Source organism: Hyperolius riggenbachi, chromosome 7, assembly GCF_040937935.1.
Source record: "Hyperolius riggenbachi isolate aHypRig1 chromosome 7, aHypRig1.pri, whole genome shotgun sequence".
In the NCBI taxonomy this organism is placed as follows: Eukaryota; Metazoa; Chordata; class Amphibia; order Anura; family Hyperoliidae; genus Hyperolius; species Hyperolius riggenbachi.
In genome coordinates, this window is record NC_090652.1 from 266,458,918 (window position 1) to 266,483,140 (window position 24,223).

The window sequence follows — 24,223 nt, forward strand, 5'->3', positions numbered from 1 at the left end:
ATTGGGACCATATCTGCCACCGATTGTGCATATTGGGACCATATCTGCCACCGATTGTGCATATTGGGACCATATCTGCCACCGATTGTGCATATTGGGACCATATCTGCCACCGATTGTGCATATTGGGACCATATCTGCCACCGATTGTGCATATTGGGACCATATCTGCCACCGATTGTGCATATTGGGACCATATCTGCCACCGATTGTGCATATTGGGACCATATCTGCCACCGATTGTGCATATTGGGACCATATCTGCCACCGATTGTGCATATTGGGACCATATCTGCCACCGATTGTGCATATTGGGACCATATCTGCCACCGATTGTGCATATTGGGACCATATCTGCCACCGATTGTGCATATTGGGACCATATCTGCCACCGATTGTGCATATTGGGACCATATCTGCCACCGATTGTGCATATTGGGACCATATCTGCCACCGATTGTGCATATTGGGACCATATCTGCCACCGATTGTGCATATTGGGACCATATCTGCCACCGATTGTGCATATTGGGACCATATCTGCCACCGATTGTGCATATTGGGACCATATCTGCCACCGATTGTGCATATTGGGACCATATCTGCCACCGATTGTGCATATTGGGACCATATCTGCCACCGATTGTGCATATTGGGACCATATCTGCCACCGATTGTGCATATTGGGACCATATCTGCCACCGATTGTGCATATTGGGACCATATCTGCCACCGATTGTGCATATTGGGACCATATCTGCCACCGATTGTGCATATTGGGACCATATCTGCTACCGATTGTGCATATTGGGGTCATATCTGCTACCGATTGTGCATATTGGGGTCATATCTGATAACGATTGTGCATATTGGGGTCATTGGACGTGTTTTTTGTTAAAATCTGCTCACATTACGTGTATTTTCTTGAGAAAACCTGCACAATTATGTGAATTTTCTGGGAAAAGGGTCACCAAAACTTGGGCCCTCTGTCTTTGCGTTGCACTTTTAAAGGGAACCCGAGGTGAGAATAATATTGAGGCTGCCATATTTATCTCCCTTTAAGCAATACCAGTTACCTGGCTGCCGTGCTGGTCCTCTGCCTCTTATTCTTTCAACCATAGACCCTGAACAAGCATGCAGCAGGTCAGGGGTTTCTGACAATATTGTCAGAACTGACAAGATTAGCTGCATGGCTTGTTTCTGGTGTAATTCAGTTCACTACTACAGCCAAATAGATCAGCAGGGCTGCCAGGCAACTAGTATTGTTTAAAAGGAAATAAATATGGCAGCCACCATATCACTCTCACCCTGGGTTCACTTTAAATTTCAGTTAGCCCCGCCCTCATCCGGTCATGACCACGCCCATTTTTGCGCCGCGGCGCGCTCTGCGCGCCGCAGGTTTTAGCCACACCCATTTTTTGCCGCGGCGCGCAAAGCACGCCGCAGGTCGTCAGCTCCCCTGGGAATTGGTCCAGCACCTGCATAGCACCCCCTAAAAAAATTTCCTGGAGCCGCCACTGACTACACGATACATAGACCTAAGACTACGGTAGGGATTAGATTGTGAGCCCCTCTGAGGGACAGTTAGTGACAAGTGACAATGTACTCTGTACAGCGCTGCATAATATGTCGGCGCTATATAAATACTAAAATAATAAAATAAGATGTGGCAGTGGTGGTATAGGTAGTGTGGTTGTAGTGTGACTTGAGCTGTGGTGGTGACATGATTGGTGTTGAGGCAAGGGTGTGATTTGATATGTGGTGAGCGCTAGACTGGAGGTGTGATGGAGGCATGAGTGGGGGTGTGGTGAAGTAGAGACTGGAGTTGTGATGAAGCTGAGATTGGAGGTGTGATGGAGGCATGTCTGGAGGTATGATGAAGTTGAGACTGGTGTGATGAAGGCATGAGTAGTGGTGTACTGGAGGCATGAGTGGAGGTGTGGTGGGAGCATGAGTGGAGGTTTGGTAAAGTTGAGACTGGAGATGTGACAGAGGCATATGTGGAGGTGTGGTGAATTTGAGACTGGAGGTGCGATAGATGCATGTGTGGAAGGTGTGATGGAGACATGAGTGGAGGTGTGGTGAAGGTGAGACTGGAGGTGTGGTGAAGGTGAGACTGGAGGTGTGGTGGAGGCATGAGTGGAGGTGTGGTGAAGGTGAGACTGGAGGTGTGGTGGAGGCATGAGTGGAGGTGTGGTGAAGGTGAGACTGGAGGTGTGGTGGAGGCATGAGTGGAGGAGCGGTGAAGTTGAGACTTAAGGTATGACAGAGGCATATGTGGAGATGTGGTGAAGTTGAGACTGGAGGTATCAGTAGAGGTGTAGTGAAGGTAAGACGGGAGGTGTGATGGAGGCATGAGTTGTAGATGTGATGGAGGCATGAGTGGGGGTGTGGTGAAGTTAAGGCTGGAGGTGTGATGGAGGCATGAGCGTCAGGTGTGGGGGGTGGGGGGGATAAAGCAGAGACTGGAGATGTGCATATTTGGTTGTGTGGTGGGGGCATGAGTGGAGATGTGGTAAAGTTGAGAGTTGCGATGCATATTAAAGTTATCAATTTTTTCATTTCAGTTAGCTGAAATGTATGGTAGCATTTCAGGCAGGTATAAGAGTTTATCATGCTAGCTGTCATATCCCCATGGTTTTCGTTTCTACTAGGTAGACGGTGATTCTGTATTGTCTTTTTATGTCTCTCAGCTCAGCTGCCCTATGGTTTCCCTGGTCCACAAAGAAAGATATATCTTGTGTTTATCCTTTCTACTACTGGCAGTTACATTTCATAAAGTATGCCTCACTGTGACTACAGCACACATAAATGGGCACATAACCTTCATGTGGTTCTCAATGTAAGAAGCATAACAACGCATAAAGCAGCAGCACTTGCACAGACAAGGGCCAGGAGTAGGAGTTGCCATCAATCAGGAAAGAAACTCTTGAAGTTCTGGTGACTCCGCAGAGATCCTCCACCATGAAAGCACACATGGGAAGAGTGGGCATTATCTCCCGCCACTTGTTACATGATGAGTAACTGAACACCTGCTGTGGCTGGACAGTCGATGATGGGAGAGACCATTACGTATCCACCATGAGTGATTTACAAGCAGCAGTAATGACATGCTTCTCAGGGGTTGTAGTCATACCACAGCCGGGCATAGTACGGCATTGTGTACACCTACGACTCAGCAAACCCTTTGTAGATGATTCCGACAGTAACACAAGATGGCTAAGCATTGCTTACATCTAAACTCAGTGGCCGCATAGTGTAAACCCAATGAAATGTAAAGGAAGAACTCTTTCTGTGAACGAAATGCTTACAGAGCAGCCACAAACATGCATTTGTAATGATTGGACTCTGTGTTTCGAAAGCAGGAAGGTTAGACTTAAAGAGTGAGTCAGCTGCATATACATGTTATGGGTTACAACAGTACTGTGTGGAAGGCTGAGCAATGCACCCGTAGAAGAAAACACAAGACAACAGGAGCCCAAATGGCGCAGTACATCACAAAGTACCGTATAGAAAAATGAAAATTAGGCAAAATGAATACAAAAGGAGGTTGCCTAGGGAGCAACCAACCACTGGAAGCAGGTGGAGATGCACAATCCCGGCTCCACTCGGGTCCCCAGAGAGGGTGGTGATGGTCGCACTCTTGAAAAACAGCAGTAAGATTCTGACATGTGGCATTAGCCACGTGATGACCAGACTTAGCCCTCACAAGGAGGGAAACAAGCAAAAGGGCACTCCTGGCTTTTCAAACCCTTTGGCACTTTATTTGGCCTGAGGAAGTGGGCAGAAACCCACAAAACTCGTTGCCTGTGCATATTAAAAATTCATTATATATAGGAATTTGTCATTATTGAGGTAAACCACCTCCCCCTTTTACCCTTGTATTTGTATTTGTTTTATACACTCCTGGGCTCCTCTTACCCCCTTTGTGTTGGATTACAGCAGTGACACTTATGCTACTGACGTTACCCTGCTTCATGTATAAAATATGAGGTTGCTAAGACTATGGAGTATAGTGATGAAGCAACATTAAAATTGGTGTATGCAGACAGCGCATAGTAGCTTTATTGCTATTTATGCCAGTTAAATAGCATGAGTAGCACAAATAGGGCAACCTCCGTTACCTAGGTAATGTGTTTTGCTAGACTAACGTGCGTTGCACTAGTAGTATATGTGTGCTAGATTAGCAACATGCATCGTACCTAAGTAACACAGGTTGTGCTAATTGCACAAGATCCCTCATACATAGGATTATGATGTTAAAGTACAACTGAAGTGAAATATTAAACATAAATTGGTGATTAATTTAGTTTGTAAGTCTCAAGGGCCGAGGCGTGCGTGTCTCCCTTGGCAGTGCACCGTGATCAGCTATGGCTGTACATATCGGCACAGTGCCAGTCCTCGCAGTGTCGCCCTAATGACCTTTAAAGAGACTCCGTAACAAAAATTGCATCCTGTTTTTTATCATCCTACAAGTTCAAAAAGCTATTCTAATGTGATCTGGCTTACTGCAGCACTTTATACTATCACTGTCTCTGTAATAAATCAATGTATCTTTCCCCTGTCAGGGCTCGTTCCCACTGTTGCGACGCGATTTCGGCCGCATTCCGACGCTTGTAAAAACGCATGCGGATGAGTTTCCGCATGCGTTTTTACCCGCGATTTCGCATGCGATTTCGCATGGCAGGGTGCCATGCGAAATTAACCATGACACTGCCAGGGCTAAATAAAATTTAAAAAGGTGCGAAATCGCACGCGAAATCGCGGGTAAAAACGCATGTAACAAACGCATGCGTTTTTACTATTAAATACATTAGCGGCGATTCGCACGGATTCCCGACGCAGGCGAAATCGTTGGCTCTTTTGTGCGTTTTTTTCACGCTGAAAAAAACGCACCTCAACAACGCTACAGTGGAAACAGGCCCATCCACTTGCATTACATGTGCGGATCTGCATGCGTTGGACGCATGCAGATTCGCGATAGTGGGAACGAGCCCTCAGACTTGTCAGCCTGTGTCTGGAAGGCTGCCAAGTTCTTCAGTGTTGTGGTTCTACTATGAACTCCCCCTTCCAGGCCCCTCTATGCACACTGCCTGTGTGTTATTTAGGATTAGAGCAGCTTCTCTCTTCTCTCTTATCTTTTGCAAGCTGGATAAATCGTCCTCTGAGCTGGCTGGGCTTTCACATACTGAAGAATTACAGACAAGGGCAAAGCTGTTTGCAGGAAGAAACGAGCAGCCTGAAACTTCAGTGCATGAGAACAGGGGGAAAGAAACACACAAATGATCTCTTGAGATTCAAAAGGAAGGGTGTATACAGCCTGCTTGTGTATGGATGTATTTTCTATGTGTGGACATACTGTACATCAACCTACTTCCTGTTTTGGTGGCCATTTTGTTTGTTTATAAACAAACTTTTTAAAACTGTTTTTAACCACTTTTAATGCGGCGAGGAGCGGCGAAATTGTGTCAGAGGGTAATAGGAGATGTCCCCTAACGCACTGGTATGTTTACTTTTGTGCGATTTTAACAATACAGATTCTCTTTAACTACTGAAGTACCAGCGGTATCTGCCCCCTTGAGGATCAGAGACCGATGGTACCAGAAACGGCAGAACACCAACGAATTGCCATAGACGCCCATCACAACCGCCATCCACACCACATGCCGGGAACCTCAGCCACCCACTCTGCCGTCTCTATGACTGCAGAGTTTCTATGAGCCGGTCAGGAGCTGCTTTCATTGGCTCCTGACCGTGTCTATCAATGTAAGCCAATGGGAGTTGCTTACGCTGATAGGCAAGGTCAGGAGCCAATGAAATCGGCTCCTGACCTGCTCACAGGGTCATAGAGACGGCAGAGCGAGTGAGCTGCGGTGGGCAGACAACGGTAGGTCGTTGGTTCTTGACGCAAGCGGCGAGAACACGTGGCGTCGGTGTATTGAAATCTACGCCATGCCAGCCAGATCAGCATCAAAACAGGGCATAGATTTCAATTAGCTTTTTTTTTGTAATACAAATGTCAGACAATGGATTTAGAGGTCCATGCCTGATAAACTACAGTTTGTGTCTTTTGCCTGGTACACACCATGCAATTTCATGTCAGATTTTGCGTCGACAATTTCTGACTAATCCGATCTGATTTCTGATCGATTCTCTATCACTTCTGTACAAAATTGATTAGAAAAACTATTGGAAATCCGATCAGGACCTGTCGGAAATTATTGGTTCAACCCAAAAATGAACAGGAAATAGCTTGGTGTTGTACAGGCATTACACTTAGGCATTGTTCTGCATCATTGTTTGCAGAATAGATAAATAACAATATAAATGTAATACAAGCTACTTTATACTATGAAAAGATAAAGAAAAGCAAGAGTGGAATAAAGCAGAGGAAGAGGTCAGGGGTTGGTAAATGCTTTGGAGCCACCAGTATCAGTGACTGAGCAAGTGTATGAGGTTGTACATCTTGTAGCTTGGCTCTGTGGTGTACTGGAAAGCCTATTACCTGTGGTGAGAGAAGTGTGACACATTACTTTTGTAAAGATTGCAGTGAACTTGAGGTGCCCAGATCAGACGATGTACCAACCAAGAGACAGCTCTCCCTCTGACCAAATCTGATTGGAGAGAGATCTGTCAGCTGCCCATACACCACAGGCCGATTCTCGATCGATTTCTGCATGAAATATCTTGGGAATCGGCCTTGTGACGTCGCATCCGCCGCCCCTGTGCTGTCCATCCCAGTGTAAAATGCCACACACGCCCACGTATACGCCGGCAACCATGTGGGATGTGTGTATGTGGGCAGATCACGTAGCCAGCAGCGTACACTGACAGGTAAAGTATACTGCACGGGTTCCGTTGTGTTCATCGTTCATCCCGATATCACACGCCGTTATCGCCGTGCACGCAATCGAGCATGTCAGCCCTACAACTTGCAATATGTCCGAAATTGGTCGCATCGTCAATCGGCCACGCCCTTGGCGGCACGGATTTTCATTCGATTATAATAATGGAATCAGATGGTCGTTCGGCTGCCGTCTGGTGTATGGCCACACTCTCCTGTTATCTGGGCTGAGGATTGATTTGTTGACAGACTGACAGCTGTGATACTATAACAGAGCTACTTATTTACTCATTCTGTGGAAGGGTTAGCACTGTCATGTTACTGGACGATATGAACTGTATGACTCCTAATAACTTCATATAGAAAGCAGTGACGCTGTAGAGACTTAGGGCAATTTACTACAGGCGATATAATGTGAACCAGAGCGGACTCCAAGCATTCAGTCAATTCAGGGGATATGAGTGACTGTATTTGATTGGATATTCCAAGTAAGTACAGGACCATGGGGCAGATTCACTAAACTTAGTAACATTGCTTTGCCCGATTCCCCCCGCCCCCACCACACACACACACACACACACACACACACACACACACACACACACACACCTAAATCTCCTTGCATTCTGGGAGACCAGAGATCTTTTGTACTGGCTTTAGAACTCTCAGTAAACAAACATTCTGCAGAGATCACCTGCCGGTACTACACATGTTGCCACCTGTGATAAATGTCAAACAGTTACGGTAATCAGGGAGAAGAAAGAAAGGAAAACGCTGACTAAATAATTTATCAATGAATATTGTAAAAAAAAAACTATTTTTTAATTGTTATTTTGACTACAGTTCCTCTTAAAGCATTGGTAATAATAATAATATAATAAAAAAATTATGCAACTAATAACAATTCCTGTACTATTATGACGAAGACTAATAACATACTACTACTAGAGTACTAAATCAGATGTTTACTTTATCAGAATTGGTAATACACTATATAATTATACAGACGCATTGGCTGGGACCTGGGGATAAAGTTTACTATAATGAGATTCTACTGTATTAATAATAATAATGATATTACTACTACTACTGTAATACGAATAATAACAATACTAATATAAATAGCAATGCAATTACAACTACTGTATATTCCTGCGTATAAGACTACTTTTTAACCCTTCAAAATCTTCTGAAAAGTTGGGGGTCGTCTTATACGCCGGGTGTCATTTATGCCGGGCGATACGCTCTATCCTGTTACCACCTCTCAGATCTCCCTGCTAAGGGGACGCAATCTATTCTTCCATACCGCTCTAATAAACAGGTAGACAAGGAGAGCTCAGCTGACCAGTCTACTTAAGGAGAGTTGACCAATGCAACAAGTCAATTGACTATACACTGTTATATACTGGGTAACACATACAGTACAGCACCAGTATCTGTTCATACACAGCACCAGTACAGGATTTTTAAATTTTTATTTTAATTTGGTGTGCATTGGAAGAGGGGTAGTCTTATACGGCGAGTATATCCCAAACTCTATATTTTAACTGGAAAAGTTGGGGGGTCGTCTTATACGCCCAGTCGTCTTATACGCCGGAATATACGGTACTAATTCCACTTGTATTGCTAATACTAGTGCAATGAATAATAATAACAAAAAGCAATTATATTGCTATTCCTTATACTGCTAATAGTAAGCAACACTTTTCTCCTACTAAGTGTAACAGGGATGTTACTGCTGCCATGATTACAGCTACTTCAAATAATAATAACAATAATGCTCCTACTAACAATAATAGTATTGCTCCTACTAATACCAACAATAATAGCAATGGTACCACAACTGCTACTAAAATACTATTACATCTACTTTTCTTCCACTTCTATTATATCTAATGCAAATTATAATAAAAATAATGATTGTTATTGAAGTAGTACTAGCACTAATAATTATGATTACTAACCAAAAATATAACAATAACTACAGCCGATCCCCAACTTACAAACAGCTTACATTTCGGAAGTAAGTTGTGTATGTTTGTAAGTAGAAACGTGTTCTATAACGATGAAACATGGATAAATGTCTTACTTTCGGACAACTCTGCATTTGGACATATAGTTAAAATTATGTTTTTTTCTGTAGTTTTCAACATGCTTTTAACTTGTTTTAAACTACTTACAACAGTTTCTAGAATACTGTCACGTGTAACAACAAAAATATGTAATAACAACAACTTCGTATGTATGATAAATTGTAGTGTGAGTGGTTTGTAAGTGGGGACTGTCTGTACTCTTATTGCAGTACTATTATGGGGCGTCCCCTACTCACAAACAGGTTTTGTTCCGGGAGGCTGTAAGATGAATTTATTCGATAGTTGAGTCCTGTGTTAGGCCTCGTTCTCATCTGCTGCGCTGAAAAACGTGTGAAAGCGCGTGGTAAAAAAACGCATGCGCTTGTGCGTGCTTTAGTTCGCGTTTCTGTGCGTTGCGCTGCGCTTCTTTAAAACACGTTTTTCTTACTGTAGCAGAAGCAGTTGTTTATAAAGCTTTGTTTTTGTATGTAAATGTATTTTTTTCTTCAATTAGGGGTAAAAAAACGCATGCGCTTTTATGCGCTTGTACGCGCTTCTGTGCGCTAAAAAAGCGCACCCATTCACTTGCATTGATGTGCGCTTTACAGCTCAGCGCACAGGAATGCATGCAACACTACGTTTTTGTAACGCTGCTCAGCGCAGCGCATAGATGTGAACCAGCTACAGTTAGTTACAGGGGAAAATCAATACCTTGCTGATCGCACAGGGCAGTGCGCTGTGGAAAGCGCACAGAAACAGCCCTGATGTGAACGAGGCCTTAAACATGGTGAAACGCGGATAAATGTTTTTCTTTTGGACATATACGGTAGTATAAAATGTGTTTTTTTGTTGTTTTCAATCTGCTTTTAATGTGCTTTAAACTACCCATAACAGTGTATACAATACTGTAAGATTTAGAAGAAAAATATGTAATACAAAAAAAAAATATTGAAATGTTGTAACTTGAGTTACAACTTAAGTAGAGAACTGCCAGTATGACTGCTACTGCTACTGCTACTACTACTACTACTACTACTACCCTCTTCAAAATGACATGCTCAGGAAACAAAACAAAAAAAAATATTATTGGGTGTGTTAAATTTTTTAAAAAAGTAATTATTAATACGATTAAAACACGGTTTACTTTTAAGCTAACTTTTCATATCATATCACAAGATTTTGTTCTGAAATAGTAACTGGGTTTCACAAAATAACTTGAGGTAAAAATAAAAATTATTTTAGCCCATAACAGCCAGTTACATTCTGTCTGTCATTTGCTGCGCTCAGTTGCAGAAGTCTCTTCTGCATTCTGATTGGCTGCAGCCTTCCCCTCACAGCTATCCCGCCACCACAACAGGCACACCAGGGAAAGTCACAGCAGCCAGCTTACCTCTCAGCTTCCTCTATCAGAAAAGGCTCCAATTCTGCAGCAAATCCATTCTGAACGTCTCCTTTCGCTGCCTAATCATTTATCCGACCTTGATGCGGGCAGATTAATCACGGTCAGCTACTAAGAGTCGAGATAAAAAGCAGATTAATTTTAATTCACTTGTGAGTGACTCTGTGATAAAGCCCATCATTTTAGTCGTACGGGGATGGATCAAGTACAAGTGAATCAGAGAGTGCCTGCTGCATGGGGCCAAATGCTCAGTTAAAATTAGACTAGAAAATGTGTGCTAACCACAACCTGACAAATGGCAAAGTTATGTCAAAGTATGTCTTATTCTGAGGTTGTGTGTAACAGTCTCCTTTGAGCCCCGCTATCTCCCTCCCCCACTTTTAGGGAGGAGAAGGGCCTGGCTTGACAGTGATGGGTCAGGCACAGCCATAGAGGGTCCATCCATGCAACAATGTGTTAAAGGATCACTATTTTTTAAAACATTGAACAATTTTAAATACATGTGTATGAGAAGTGCACTTCTACCAGAGTTCTACAAGTAACTGATAGCGCATTCTACAATGCGCTATAAGTTACTTTTCTCCTATGTTACTGTCACTTACAGCAGGCAGTAACAATCTGATAGACCTGATAGGTTTTGGAGGAAGCAGGAAATTTGGGCACCTGCAGCAAATAGAGTTTTTGGGCGCCCCATAGGCGATAATGAAAAATATTGGCTATTGGGCGCCAAAAGCAGAAATTTGGATGCCCAAAAAATAGTGGGCGCTGACCCAGTTAAACTGAAATTTTTTGTTTTGAGAATTATTGGATTGAAAATTATTGTTTTAAAATCCATTTTGAGAATTATCATTTTGTAAATTATTGATTTTAATTTTTTTATAGAAATGTATTGTTTTTTGAATTTGTTATTTGTGGCAAAGGAAGGGAGTTAGGGTTAGGGGTCAGGAAGGGGGGTTCTTAGGGTTAGGCGTCAGAAGGGGGGGGGGGGGTTAGGGTTCCGCATCAAGAAGGGGGGGGGGATTGAAGTCAGGCATCAGGAAAGGTGGATTTAGGGTTAGATTCCAGGAAGAAGGGGGTTTTAGGGTTAGGCGTCAGGAAGGGGGTTTTAGGGTTAGGCGTCAGGAAGGGGGTTTTAGGGTTAGGCATCTGAAGGAGGAGGGTTCTGTGTAAGAGTAGGATTAGGTTTAGCTGTAGTAAAATATTGGTAATATTTACCAATGTTTTACTATCGTCATTTCCTTTCTAAATATTTGTCCGTGTTCATTTGGCACGCAGTATACAACGGTATTTATCTTTACGCTTATTTCAGCTATATCCCATGCCCTTCTAATACTGTTATTTTACCATATTTATTAATCTAACGGAGATGCACATGAAATAAAAACATTGTTCTATATATTATTTTGAAAATTTGGCTTTACCCCGCACCTTTTTAACACAGTTATTTTAACATATTTACAGTATTATTCTAATGGAGATAAAGTAAGATATAGAAACAATAGAAAACATTGTTTTCATTGCCCTTTTTTCCTTGCGCCCTTATTTAACCACCCTGGCGTTCTATTAAGATCGCCAGGGCAGCTGCGGGAGGGTTTTTTTTAAATAAAAAAAAAACTATTTCATGCAGCCAACTGAAAGTTGGCTGCATGAAAGCCCACTAGAGGGCGCTCCGGAGGCGTTCTTCTGATCGCCTCCGGCGCCCAGAATAAACAAGGAAGGCCGCAATGAGCGGCCTTCCTTGTTTTGCTTACATCGTCGCGATAGCGATGAGAGGAGTGACGTCATGGACGTCAGCCGACATCCTGACGTCAGCCGCCTCCGATCCAGCCCTTAGCGCTGGCCGGAACTTTTTGTTCCGGCTACGCTGGGCTCAGGCGGCTGGGGGGACCCTCTTTCGCCGCTGCTCGCGGCGGATCGCCGCAGAGCGGCGGCGATCAGGCAGCACACGCGGCTGGCAAAGTGCCGGCTGCGTGTGCTGCTTTTTATTTCACTAAAATCGGCCCAGCAGGGCCTGAGCGGCGACCTCCGGCGGTGATGGACAAGCTGAGCTCGTCCATACCGCCCGGCTGGTTAACGTGCATGGTTTTGGAATAGTCCATCTTCTCATAGGAGATTCTCAGTATCTCCTTTATTACAAAAGCAATCCCTGGAAAGGATCTATACAAAGATGCCAGTCATCCTCCCTACTTGTTTGCACACTACAGCACAGTCCCCAGTATCTGGAGGAATCTGGGGTGTCAGCTGGTACACATCAGGTCATGTGACACTCCGGCTTCCATACACAGATGCCAGAAGCCGCTTAGAGCCCGCGGGGAGATAGAGGGAGGCTGCTACGCATCTCTGAAGCCATTGTATATTCCTGCCTGCCAGCACCCACAGAGAGCTCCCCAAAAGAGGTCCCCGTTAGCTCTCAGGCATGCTGGTTAGTTGAGACTTCCGGTTGCCTGATTTCTGGATAACGAGGGCTGTATTTTGGCAGTTGGACCGAGCAGCTGGCGTTCAGTTAGTGCTTTTGAAAATAAAGAAAACCCTTAAAGAGAACCCGAGGTGGGTTTGAAGAATATTATCTGCATACAGAGGCTGGATCTGCCTATACAGCCCAGCCTCTGTTGCTATCCCAAACCCCCCTAAGGTCCCCCTGCACTCTGCAATCCCTCATAAATCACAGCCATGCTGCTGACAAACAGCTTGTCAGAGCTGGCTGTGTTTATCTCTATAGTGTCAGTCTGCTGCTCTCCCCGCCTCCTGCAGAACTCCAGTCCCCGCCTGCATCCCTTTCCTCCATGCTGATTGGAGGGAAGGGACAGGGGCAGGGACCGGAGCTATGCAGGAGGTGGGGGAGCAGCTGAGACTGACACTACAGATGTAAACACAGCCTCACAGCATGGCTGTGATTTATGAGGGATTGCAGAGTGCAGGGGGACCTTAGTGGGGTTTGGGATAGCAACAGAGGCTGGGCTGTATAGGCAGATCCAGCCTCTGTATGCAGATAACATTCTTTAAACACACCTCGGGTTCTCTTTAAAACACCCCATGAGGAGATGGACTAGTCCAAAACCTGCAAGATCTGTCAGAGTTTTACAGGTTTTTATAAGTGACAGCGACATAGGAAAAAATAAATTACAGCGGGTTTTACTCTACAGTAGAACGAATGTACAATTAACCGGTTCAGCACCGCAGTGTCGAAAACCTCATGCATCCGAGCAACGTTCACCTCCCATTCATTCGCCAATAACTTTATTGCTACTTATCACAATTAATTGATCTATATCTTGTTTTTTTCGCCACTAATTAGGCTTTCTTTGGGTAGTACATTTTGCTAAGAATAATTTTTTTCTAAATCCATTTTAACAGGAAGCTTAAGAAAGAAATGAAAAAAATTCATTATTTCTCAGTTTTTGGCCATTATAGTTTGAAATCAATATATGCTACTGTAATTAAGACTCATGTATTTTATTTGCCCATCTGTCCCGGTTATTACACTGTTTAAATGATGTCCCTATCACAATTTATAGTGCCGATATTTTATTTAGAAATAAAGGTGCATTTTTTCAATTTGCGTCCATCACTATTTATAAGCTTATAATTTTAAATAATATAATAACATACTCTCTTGACATGCATATTTAAAAAGTTCAGAACCTTGGGTTACTATTTATGTTGTGTTTTTTTTTTATTGTATTTTTTTATTTATTTATTTTTTTAATAAAAAATGTATGTGGGTAATTTTTGGTGTGGGAGGGAAACTGCTAATTTTAAATGTAAAATAATAGAATTGTTTAATTAAAAATGTATGTGGGTGCACCATGTGGCGGCAGCAGCAGTGCCTATCTGAACGAGTAAGCTCGTCCAGATAGGCCGAACTGGTTAATAAATGTGCATACACATGCATTTTAAATGTAAACATTTTTCAAGATAGTGGCCCTTTAAAGGGTCAATGACCTTAGACCATCGCTGGGGGCGGGGAATGTGAGGGACTCTGAAGACAGCGAATAGAATCTGGACACTCAGGAGGAGGCAATCTAACCCACCTTGGGCTTCATTCAATTCCTCCACCCGATTTGCGTGTAAAGGGGCCCATACACTGGTCGATTTCAGCCATCCATCAATCAATTCGATAGAATAATAATATAAAATGGATACTTTCAAATCAGCCAATCGATTGATTTGCGATCGATTTCGATCGATTTGATCTATCTGACAGGATGGAAAATCTAGGTCGATCTGCTGCTGGCAGCAGATCGATGGCCCATAGAGTTGCATTGGATCTAAAGGTGGCCATACACTGGCCCGATTCGCCGCCGTTTCGACAGCAGATTCGATCACTGGGATCGAATCTGCTGCCAATCGTTCGCGCTACACGCCGAATTTCGATCCTTTTTGTCCGATCCCGTCGATCGCTCCGTGCGGAAAATTTGCGTCGATCGTCCGCGGGTAGGGAGCGCGTCGCTAGCGGCGTTCGAGTACCCGACGACCGACGCAATAGAGCCGCATACATTACCTGCTCCACCGGCACGTCTACGCCCGGTCACCGCTGCTCCGTGTCCGCGCTGGTCTCCGGCATGCTTCAGTTCCTCCTGCCCGGCAGGAAGTTTAAACAGTAGAGGGCGCTCTACTGTTTAAACTTCCTGCCGGGCAGGAAGCATGCCAGGGCCGGAGACCAGAGCGGAGACGGAGCAGCGGTGACCTGGGGACTGGAGTCGCGCCGGCGGAGCAGGTAATGTATGCGGGCGGGGGGAGCGGCAGCAGCACCACCACCACCACAACAGATTGTGAACGGTTTCAGGCTGAAATCGGTTCACAATCTGTTTGCAGTAAAGGTAGCCATACGATCCCTCTCTGATCAGATTCGATCAGATAGGGGTCTGTCAGTTGGTCAAATCTGATGGCAAATCGACCAGTGTATGGCTACCTTAATGGTGCAATAATGCATTTAGATCCATTCATTCTGAAATCTATTGGAAATCTGTGCCTAGTGTGTGGCACACAGATACATTCCTGTCAGATTCGACTTGACAGGCATCTGACAGAAATCTATCTGTCAAATCTGCTGCAAATCTATAAGTGTATTGCCACTTTAAGATTACATTAGCATCCACTCAAACTTATAATCACCTCACTGATCATCTGCATTTCACACCCAATTACTATTCCCCACTGCTGCCACCTAGTGGAAGAAATCATTATAATTGCATTAATGAACTGTTAGAAGCACAACTGCAGGTTAAACATTTATATTGGTTTGGGATATTGGACAAGGAGGTTGGAACCTCTTTTGGGTTTTTATTGCTGTCAGTATTCCCAGCTGAAAGAATTTTTTTCATGTTTTGTCCTGAAAGGATATGTTTTCAACAGGGATAAAAACAGCAACAGATAAATACTGTCTTTAGTCAGTTGCCATGAGTTGAATTGCATTGTACAGCAACTCACTGTTGTTGTCTTAGGCATGGGACACACTTGACTGTTTTCGTGTGTGTTTTCTGCACAGAAAAACTGAGAATTCATGTTAATCAATGGGCTTGTTCACTTAATGTGTTTTTCGTGCACAGAAAAACAAAAACTGACATTTTGCAGGATAATTCTGCACATTTTGTCAGTTTTCTCTATCAATTACATTAGCTGCCTTGAGAAAACGCACACATTTTCTTGCATAGAAACACACTTGGTGTGCGGAAAATTAATGCAGAAAAATGTGTGCAGAAGTGCTATAATGTTAAAATGAACGTCTATGGACTTTCATGTTACCATATTTACCGCACACTATATGTGGAACATGCAGGCTGGCATTGCTGATCTCCTGATGATGATGCCAGTTGGGCAGATTATGGATCTCCGCCCTGAGCAATGTCCTTGAGATCCCTGCATTCCTACACAGCTTAGCAGGAAAGCACCTATTTCCTAATCCTCATAGCCATAGAGGAACCCAGCCATGGAGCCAAATTCCAGTGTGATTAGGCTGGCCTGAAATCTGCCATTTGTGTGAGGGCAGTCATGCACGAAATAATACAAATGAACAGTTTATCTGGAGGATTTGTTCAATAGATCAAATCAGCACCAATCAAACAGAGAGCATCAAATCACTATACTTCTTACTGATCACTGGAAAGGCTTGTACACACGTTCAACAACCTGCACGGCCAACCCGACAACATGACCGACCACATGATCAAGCGATTACACGACTTGTATATTCCACGCACCAACCAACTGAACCACCAACTCATATCTGTCGAACAGTCGTGTGAGTTGAAACGCTGGTTTGATCGGGTAACTGTTATCAGTCGCATCGTCTAGTTGTTTGCTATGCGTATGCACACCCCACTATAGTCTAACAAAGCAAGTTTGGAAAATAGATGGGCGTTATAGTTGCACGTGTGTACGAGCCTTGAAGTGTACCTGAGGCGACGCGACCCAATGAGATAAACAAGTATGTATAGTACAGAACATTAATAACCAGGCTGTTTTACTTGTTTTATTTTGTTGCCTGAAAGAGTTAATTTCTAGGCATGGAAGTGACAGCTTCTGTCTTGTCAGTAGCTTGTCGGGAATATAGTAAACATCACTGATAAGCTAATTATAGCCATAAAAGTTTTCCTGGCAGAATACAACTTCTGAGAGCAGAGGGAGATACAAAAAGGTGAATAGTTCATGTATTTATTTACGAACACTTAATAGGCTGCCACTGATTAGTGACAGTAAAATATTCAATCTACTTTGTAAATGTTTAAATCTATATAAAAAAATGAGTAGGAGGATAAATATAATTATTTATCTCATCAGTTTTTTTCACCTCGGGTTCACTTTAAATCCTGTTAAAATTTGGCCCGAGGCAACATGTGACATGAGATAAACATGTGTATGTACAGTGCAAAACATTCATAACCAGGCTGTTTTACTTGCTTTATTTTGCTGCCTGAAAGAGTTAATTTTTAGGCAGTAGGAGGATAAATACAATTGTTTATTTTCACCTGGGGTTCACTTTGTCGCATTATTTGATATGTACAGATACCATCTATTTTATACACTGTTTGTATCATTTAGTGCACGGTCGCCCTAATTATCCTAATGTAGGATCAGCTTTGTTTTATGATTTTTTTCTATTCAAGTGCTCAGAGGCAAAGCACTCCATGCATTCTCTATGCTTACAGTTGGCAGTTTTTTGTAAAAGTATCAGTTCTTCAGCAATTGATATTCCACTTTGACCTATGCGACGCAAACAATAAAACATGTTCTTATGTAAGCTTGCAGCCTGCTGTGCCTGTCTGAAAGGGCCCATCAGTGCCAATACCCTTTCCCAATCAGTTCATATAATTTCCCAATCAGTATGTTGGTCAATAAATGCTATGAAAAACCAAAGGTTTGCCTCGTTAAAAATGGTAAGAAGGCAAACTTTTTTTGTTTTCCATAACATTTAGTAACAGGGCTTTTTGGTCCATTGTAGCCCCTTACACACCCCTAAGTGTTCTGGTTCATCCTGACCTTGCTGGGTAGTCTTTGGGCCATATTCTATTCCAGGTAATAAGTAGCTTGCAGATGCGAGTTACTTGTCACCTTGCCATCGCACAAGGATTACCGAAAAATCCTATTGCTGATTTCCTTTGCGCAATGGCCGTTCATTAGGGAGCATTTCTCAGGCGAAAGCCTGAGCGATGCTCCCATGTTATGAGCAATGGGGAGCAAGGTTTTACGCTGTGGTGCTGTCCTTCAGAGATATGCGCACACCCACCGAGCAGCCGCCGCTGCATCTTGGGGCCTCCTTTAAAGAGGAACTCCAGCCTAAACAAACATACTGTCATTAAGTTACATTAGTTATGTTAATTGAAAAACAGATAGGTAATATAATCTCTTACCCGCACTGTTTTAAAAGAACAGGCAACTGTTTGTGATTTCATGAGGGCAGCCATTTTTTTTTTTTGGTTGAAAGGAGGTGACAGGGAGCATGAGACACAGTTCCAACTGTCCTGTGTCCTGAGCACCTCTCCCAGCTGCTAGGCAACGTGAATAACAACATCATGCTCTGCACAGCATCAGGGAAAAAAAGCCCAGGCTTCTTTTCTTTGATGGGTGGAGCTTAGCTAAAAATGCAGCTAAAAATGATGCTTTGGTAAGAAAAACAAAGTTCTGATGCTGTGAAACTGTTAAAGAAACACCAAGCCTTTTCAGTTCTGCTAAGTAGATTTTTAGTCCGGAGGTTCACTTTAATCGGACCACTGCACATCTCTGAAGTCCCCCACGTAGCTGTGCCGCCACCCCAGAGCGATATACATACCGCCGCTATTCACCCGCCGCCTCTTGCTACGATTGCCGTCGGTGTAATTACAGTGTAGGAGTCACTGTAATTACTATGCAATGGAGCACCACAAAGCATCTTGGAAGGTCCCACCGGGGCTCCCCATTGATCCAATGTCTGAGCCAATGAAATGGTTCAGAAATTAAGAATTTCAGCAATAGGGTATGACCCTTCCTCAGTGAACTAAAAGTAGACATTCTTCTGGAATTCCCTCGCTTTCTCTAATATCCATCGAATGTTAGCAATATGGCCTCTTGTGCCGCTCCCTCCTTATAAAACCAGCTTGCACACGTGGCAGTTCTCGCTCCGTATTCTGCTGTAGTCTGTCTGTAGCATTGTAAGCATTACCTTGCTAGAATGCGAGATAAGTGCAGCTGTCCGATAATTTGAGCTCGATATCGCACTGCTCCACGCATTTTCGGCAAAATGCAACGCTGACTTATTTACTGTAATGAATGCGCATGTGTTGTATTCTGATTGCATGGCCATCTGCATTAGCTCAAGTTAACGAGGTCTTGGAGAGTCTTGCCCAAGGACTCATTAGGGCTCAGACACTATAGGTGCTTTTGTGAGCTCTTTTTAGCCATCAGCGTTTTCTGAAAGCTTTTTAAAAAACGCTCCCATTCACTTACATTAGAACCGTGGTGAAATTGCATGAATTTACAGCAATAGTGATTTTCCCCCAATTTTATTGTAAGTCAATGGGAGTGTTTTTTAAAAAGCTCTCAGAGCCCTTACTGAATAGGTGCTGGCTTCAGTACCGGCAGTGCAGTAAAAAACAAAAACGAGAATATTGCAGGATATCAACCTTTAAAGAGACACTGAAGGGAGAATAAATCTCGCTTCTTGTCTCATAGTCAGCAGGGGCATGTGTGCCCCTGCTAAAACGCCGCCATCCCGCGGCTAAACGAGGGTCCCTGACCTGAGATTTATTCTCGCTTCAGACTCTCTTTAAAGATCACTCTGTCTCAACTATCAAAATTCAATAAACAATCCAAAAGCTATAGGGTGCCTGAGTATACCAAAATATCACAAATTTTATTAATGCCTAATATATTATTAAATACATCAATGATTACGAATGAACTCGTAATCATTGATGTATTTAATAATATATTAGGCATTAATACAATTTGTGATATTTTGGTATACTCAGGCTCTCTATAGCTTTTGGACCGGCAGTGTAGTGCCTGACTTGGGCACCCTTATAGCACTAGCAGGGCACACACGGGTAATTTGGGGTTCTGATGATCACCAGATCCTGAATTACTTCTCCTCCGAGTTGCGAAGAATAGTGTTTTACGCCGCTGGGAATTTAAGCGGCAGCAGGGTGAGCTGTCATTCGTCTCACCAGTGCCCAACTCACCAGTGGCATACATATACATATGCGGATTCAAGCCTGGTCTCCTGTGTCAGAGGCGGTGCCCTTAACCTGTACACTATCCAGCCACTACTGTACCAAATTGTACAATCTTTACTTTAGGATTGCTATGGGGCCCAAACCACTGTAAGTAAAAATGTCTTCTGTATTGTCTTTGCTGTGATCTTGTCTCAAACATAGAAATGTAATGTGTACAGCACTCCAAGTGCGTGGGATATAGCTGGGATTATGGCTCACTGTACCCTTCTCCTATACTTCAGCAAGATATGTAGAATACAATATCATATGACAATCATGCAACTCATGTTAGATTAAGCACAGTCCAAGATTCCCTTTTCCACACAATCTACTTTAGAGTCCAGCATATAGTTCCCCCAAATCCCAGATTTGCAGTTAGCACACAGTTCCACAGTTAGTAGTTATACTCTCACCGATGTCCAGTGGCTGATAGCAAGATATCAGCATTCACGCTCAGCACAAATACAGGCATCAGGCATCAGCTCTTCTCATCAGCTTCATTCTATATGGGCTCAAACAACACAAGAAAGACACATAGCGTAATCCAGTTACGGCACTACTACTAAGTGACACCCTCTAACAGTGAGCACCTCTGTGCCAACACACACCGCCACCACAGAACTTCAGAACGCTCACCAGATTCAAAGGCTGACTGTTTCCAGATCAGCAAACTCGTTTGGGTGTCATTCAGATGCCGCCTTCCGGACTTTAACTTTCCTCCTGCTTTCTCCTTCCTTAAAAACTCAAAACAAATGCCTCCATAGCATAACTCCGATTTTATTAAAACATATAAAATGATAAAAGTTGCACTCACAAGTGTAAAAGGATCATGCGCATATCAAAGTATAAAGGTATAAAACTCGGCCGCTCTCTCCCATCTGCGTCTCTGCTACCGCCGTTCCTGAGGCCACGCAGATGGGAGAGAGCGGCCGAGTTTTATACCTTTATACTTTGATATGCGCATGATCCTTTTACACTTGTGAGTGCAACTTTTATCATTTTATATGTTTTAATAAAATCGGAGTTATGCTATGGAGGCATTTGTTTTGAGTTTTTAAGGAAGGAGAAAGCAGGAGGAAAGTTAAAGTCCGGAAGGCGGCATCTGAATGACACCCAAACGTGTTTGCTGATCTGGAAACAGTCAGCCTTTGAATCTGGTGAGCGTTCTGAAGTTCTGTGGTGGCGGTGTGTGTTGGCACAGAGGTGCTCACTGTTAGAGGGTGTCACTTAGTAGTAGTGCCGTAACTGGATTACGCTATGTGTCTTTCTTGTGTTGTTTGAGCCCATATAGAATGAAGCTGATGAGAAGAGCTGATGCCTGATGCCTGTATTTGTGCTGAGCGTGAATGCTGATATCTTGCTATCAGCCACTGGACATCGGTGAGAGTATAACTACTAACTGTGGAACTGTGTGCTAACTGCAAATCTGGGATTTGGGGGAACTATATGCTGGACTCTAAAGTAGATTGTGTGGAAAAGGGAATCTTGGACTGTGCTTAATCTAACATGAGTTGCATGATTGTCATATGATATTGTATTCTACATATCTTGCTGAAGTATAGGAGAAGGGTACAGTGAGCCATAATCCCAGCTATATCCCACGCACTTGGAGCGCTGTACACATTACATTTCTAATTCTTTAGGGAGGTGATACCCCCATTGTGTGCTGCGATCAATTGCGGTGGGCGTAGGTCATATAATTCATTCCTGAATTCTGCCAATTTTTTGTGAGGAGCGCCCGTACCACATAAAATAAATATTGTCTCAAACATAACTGGTTCCCTTTACATTCTTCTCCGATGTACTCTGACAGCAGAACCTGCCACAATGATCCTATTGTGCTTCCACTGACAGCTATAATGTCATATTGTGCTTTGATGTGTGGCCCATCGGAGACCTATACATAAATTCACACCGGGAGATTTCCCCAGTCATGAGAGGTATTCCGCTTACATTTGTTCAGCTGTTCTCGTGATTGTGTTTATTTGAAGTCTTCCGATAGCTGGTATGTCTGATATGAGAGTACATTTTCAGTTAATCTCCGCTTAGAACAGCGCCGCTGAACATGCCGCGTCAGATAAACTGCAGACCGTCTATCCTGCATTCAAATGTTACTGCCAAAAATAAGGAGCTGTTCCTCTGCTTGTTTTCCTTTGTAAAATAAAAGGTAGGGTTGTAACTGCAAATATTGGGTTTTATTCACTAAGAACAATTTCATCAGTAGGCCTTAATTGCGCGCTACGCATGCTAGTGGCTGCATAGCGCGCCTGTGACAGGAGTGCCCGCTAGGCTGCTGTATTGCAGTAGAGCGAGTGCTAGTAACTTTACGCCCGCTCCACTCCTCCCGCCCTGAGACCGTTCGGGTCCAGTCACATCAACCACTTAAGTACCAGCGATCTCTGACCCCCTTAAGGACCAGAGACCGCTGGTACAAGAAACGGTGGAATAACAACGAATCTCCGCACATACCCACCGCAATCGCCGTCCACGCCACACATCGGGAACCTCAGCCACCCACTCTGCCGTCTCTATGACGGCAGAGTTCCTGTGAGCCGGTCATGAAATCGGCTCCTGACCCACTCATACAGCTCGCGGCATCGGTGTATTGAAATCTACACCTTGGTAGCCAGATAGCCATCAAAACAGAGCGTAGATTTCAATTAGCGCGGTCCTTAAGTAGTTAAAGGAAGTGATCCCCACACTTTGATTGGCCCAATAGGCTGCATGTCACTTGTCACAGCAATACAGCAGCATAGCGTGTGCTCATGTCACTGGGGTTGATTACGCGTGCTACGCAGCAACAATTAAGGCACCCTGATAAAATAGCACGAGTAACAGGAGGTTACTCACGCTCTTTCTCTTAGTGAATCAACCTCATTGGGTCTAATCAGTGAAAATTGTTTAATGGGTGTGAAAGGGGGCCCCTGTAATGGAAGGTGAGTAGTAGGTGTAATAATATAGCAGCCATTTGTGATATTGTACATAATCCAGAAGCCATGTTTTTCATTTTTCTGTCTGCTGTGTACTATTTCAGTGTATGTGTATGTATGTTAAGAAGCCAGTCGGGCAGCTGGCTTCGGGGTATAATTGGTCACCTGGCTAAAGGAAGCTGCTAATTTGATTTTCTGTATGGCAGTGTAAAGTACATTTGCATTCACTTTCCTCTGGACGCTGCGGCCTCAAGCAAGGAAACAGTTAAATAGATAATGATCCACTCCTTTGTCCTGCTGTCACTTCTTGAAAGGTGCTGCATTGCTTTGAAGTCTATACATGTAAACAGCTACCTGATGTTCTCAATATACAATCGGACTGACTGAGTCTGCAAAGTTTAAAGGTGAGCAGGAAAGTTTTGCAATTTGCATATCATAGCAAGTAAGGATTGTACAAAGGTCTCTGCGAATGGTGATGTCGCAATCTGGGGATATTGGATTATTTCTGGAATTGCACATTAAAGGGAACCAGAGACGAAGCACCCTTGCGTGTTTTACTATATATATCAGTAAGAACATTAGAGAAAACACTTACCATGCTCTCTGTTCCATCCTCACTGCTAAAAGTGTCTGTTATCAGCTGTGATAAGAATCCCAGACTGAGCATTCAGTCTGGCTTTGCAGGGAATAATTATAGCTGAGTCATTATAGCAGAGCCACAAGGGGGTAGGCTTGGGCTTGAAAAGACACCAGAGAAGACAGTCTCAGCTATAATCTTTCTGTAGCAAAGTTAGACTGAGTGCTCAGTCGGGGATTCTTATCAGAGGTGGTAACAGTCAGATTAAACAGAGAACAATGAAACAAAGAGCAGATTAGGTGTTTACTGTCATGTCCCCACTGATTTATAAGGTAAAATACAAGAGGGTGCTTCATCGCTGGTTCTCTTTAAGTGCCCCGGGCTTCAAATCGGCCTATAAGAGCCAGCATAGAACACTCAAAACTGGTACTTCCCCAGGAGCTAGCAACACGTTAGAAGTGCCCCGGCTACTGGTCGGAACTGCGGGCTCCTCGCAAACAATGCTCAGATCTGTATGCTGGTAACATTTTATTCCTATTTTTATTTTGTTTATGAGCAAACTGTCTTGTTGTGTGTCTTTGTATTTTTACTTTGTTTTTGTAAATCTTTTGTATATATTTCTTTCTGCACTATTCCACTTTTTTTCTGGGATATTAAATATTTATTTAATAAGTTTGACTTCTGATGTACTAACGAAGCACGTGTCCTAGAG

General features: G+C 43.4%; 1 protein-coding gene and 1 long non-coding RNA gene across 4 annotated transcripts in view; one reads left to right on the forward strand and one right to left on the reverse strand.

Annotated features, from left to right (window-relative positions):
* ITGB6 (integrin subunit beta 6) overlaps positions 1-10,411 on the reverse strand; it is a 201,106-nt gene extending 190,695 nt beyond the window's left edge. The window contains exon 1 of the mRNA XM_068245647.1: positions 10,307-10,411. The gene's annotated coding sequence lies outside the window, so the exon portion shown is untranslated. The remainder of the gene's footprint in view (positions 1-10,306) is intronic.
* The window catches only part of LOC137525017 (uncharacterized), a 189,245-nt gene that overhangs the window by 143,910 nt on the left and 21,112 nt on the right, over positions 1-24,223 (forward strand). The gene's annotated exons all lie outside the window — the stretch shown is intronic.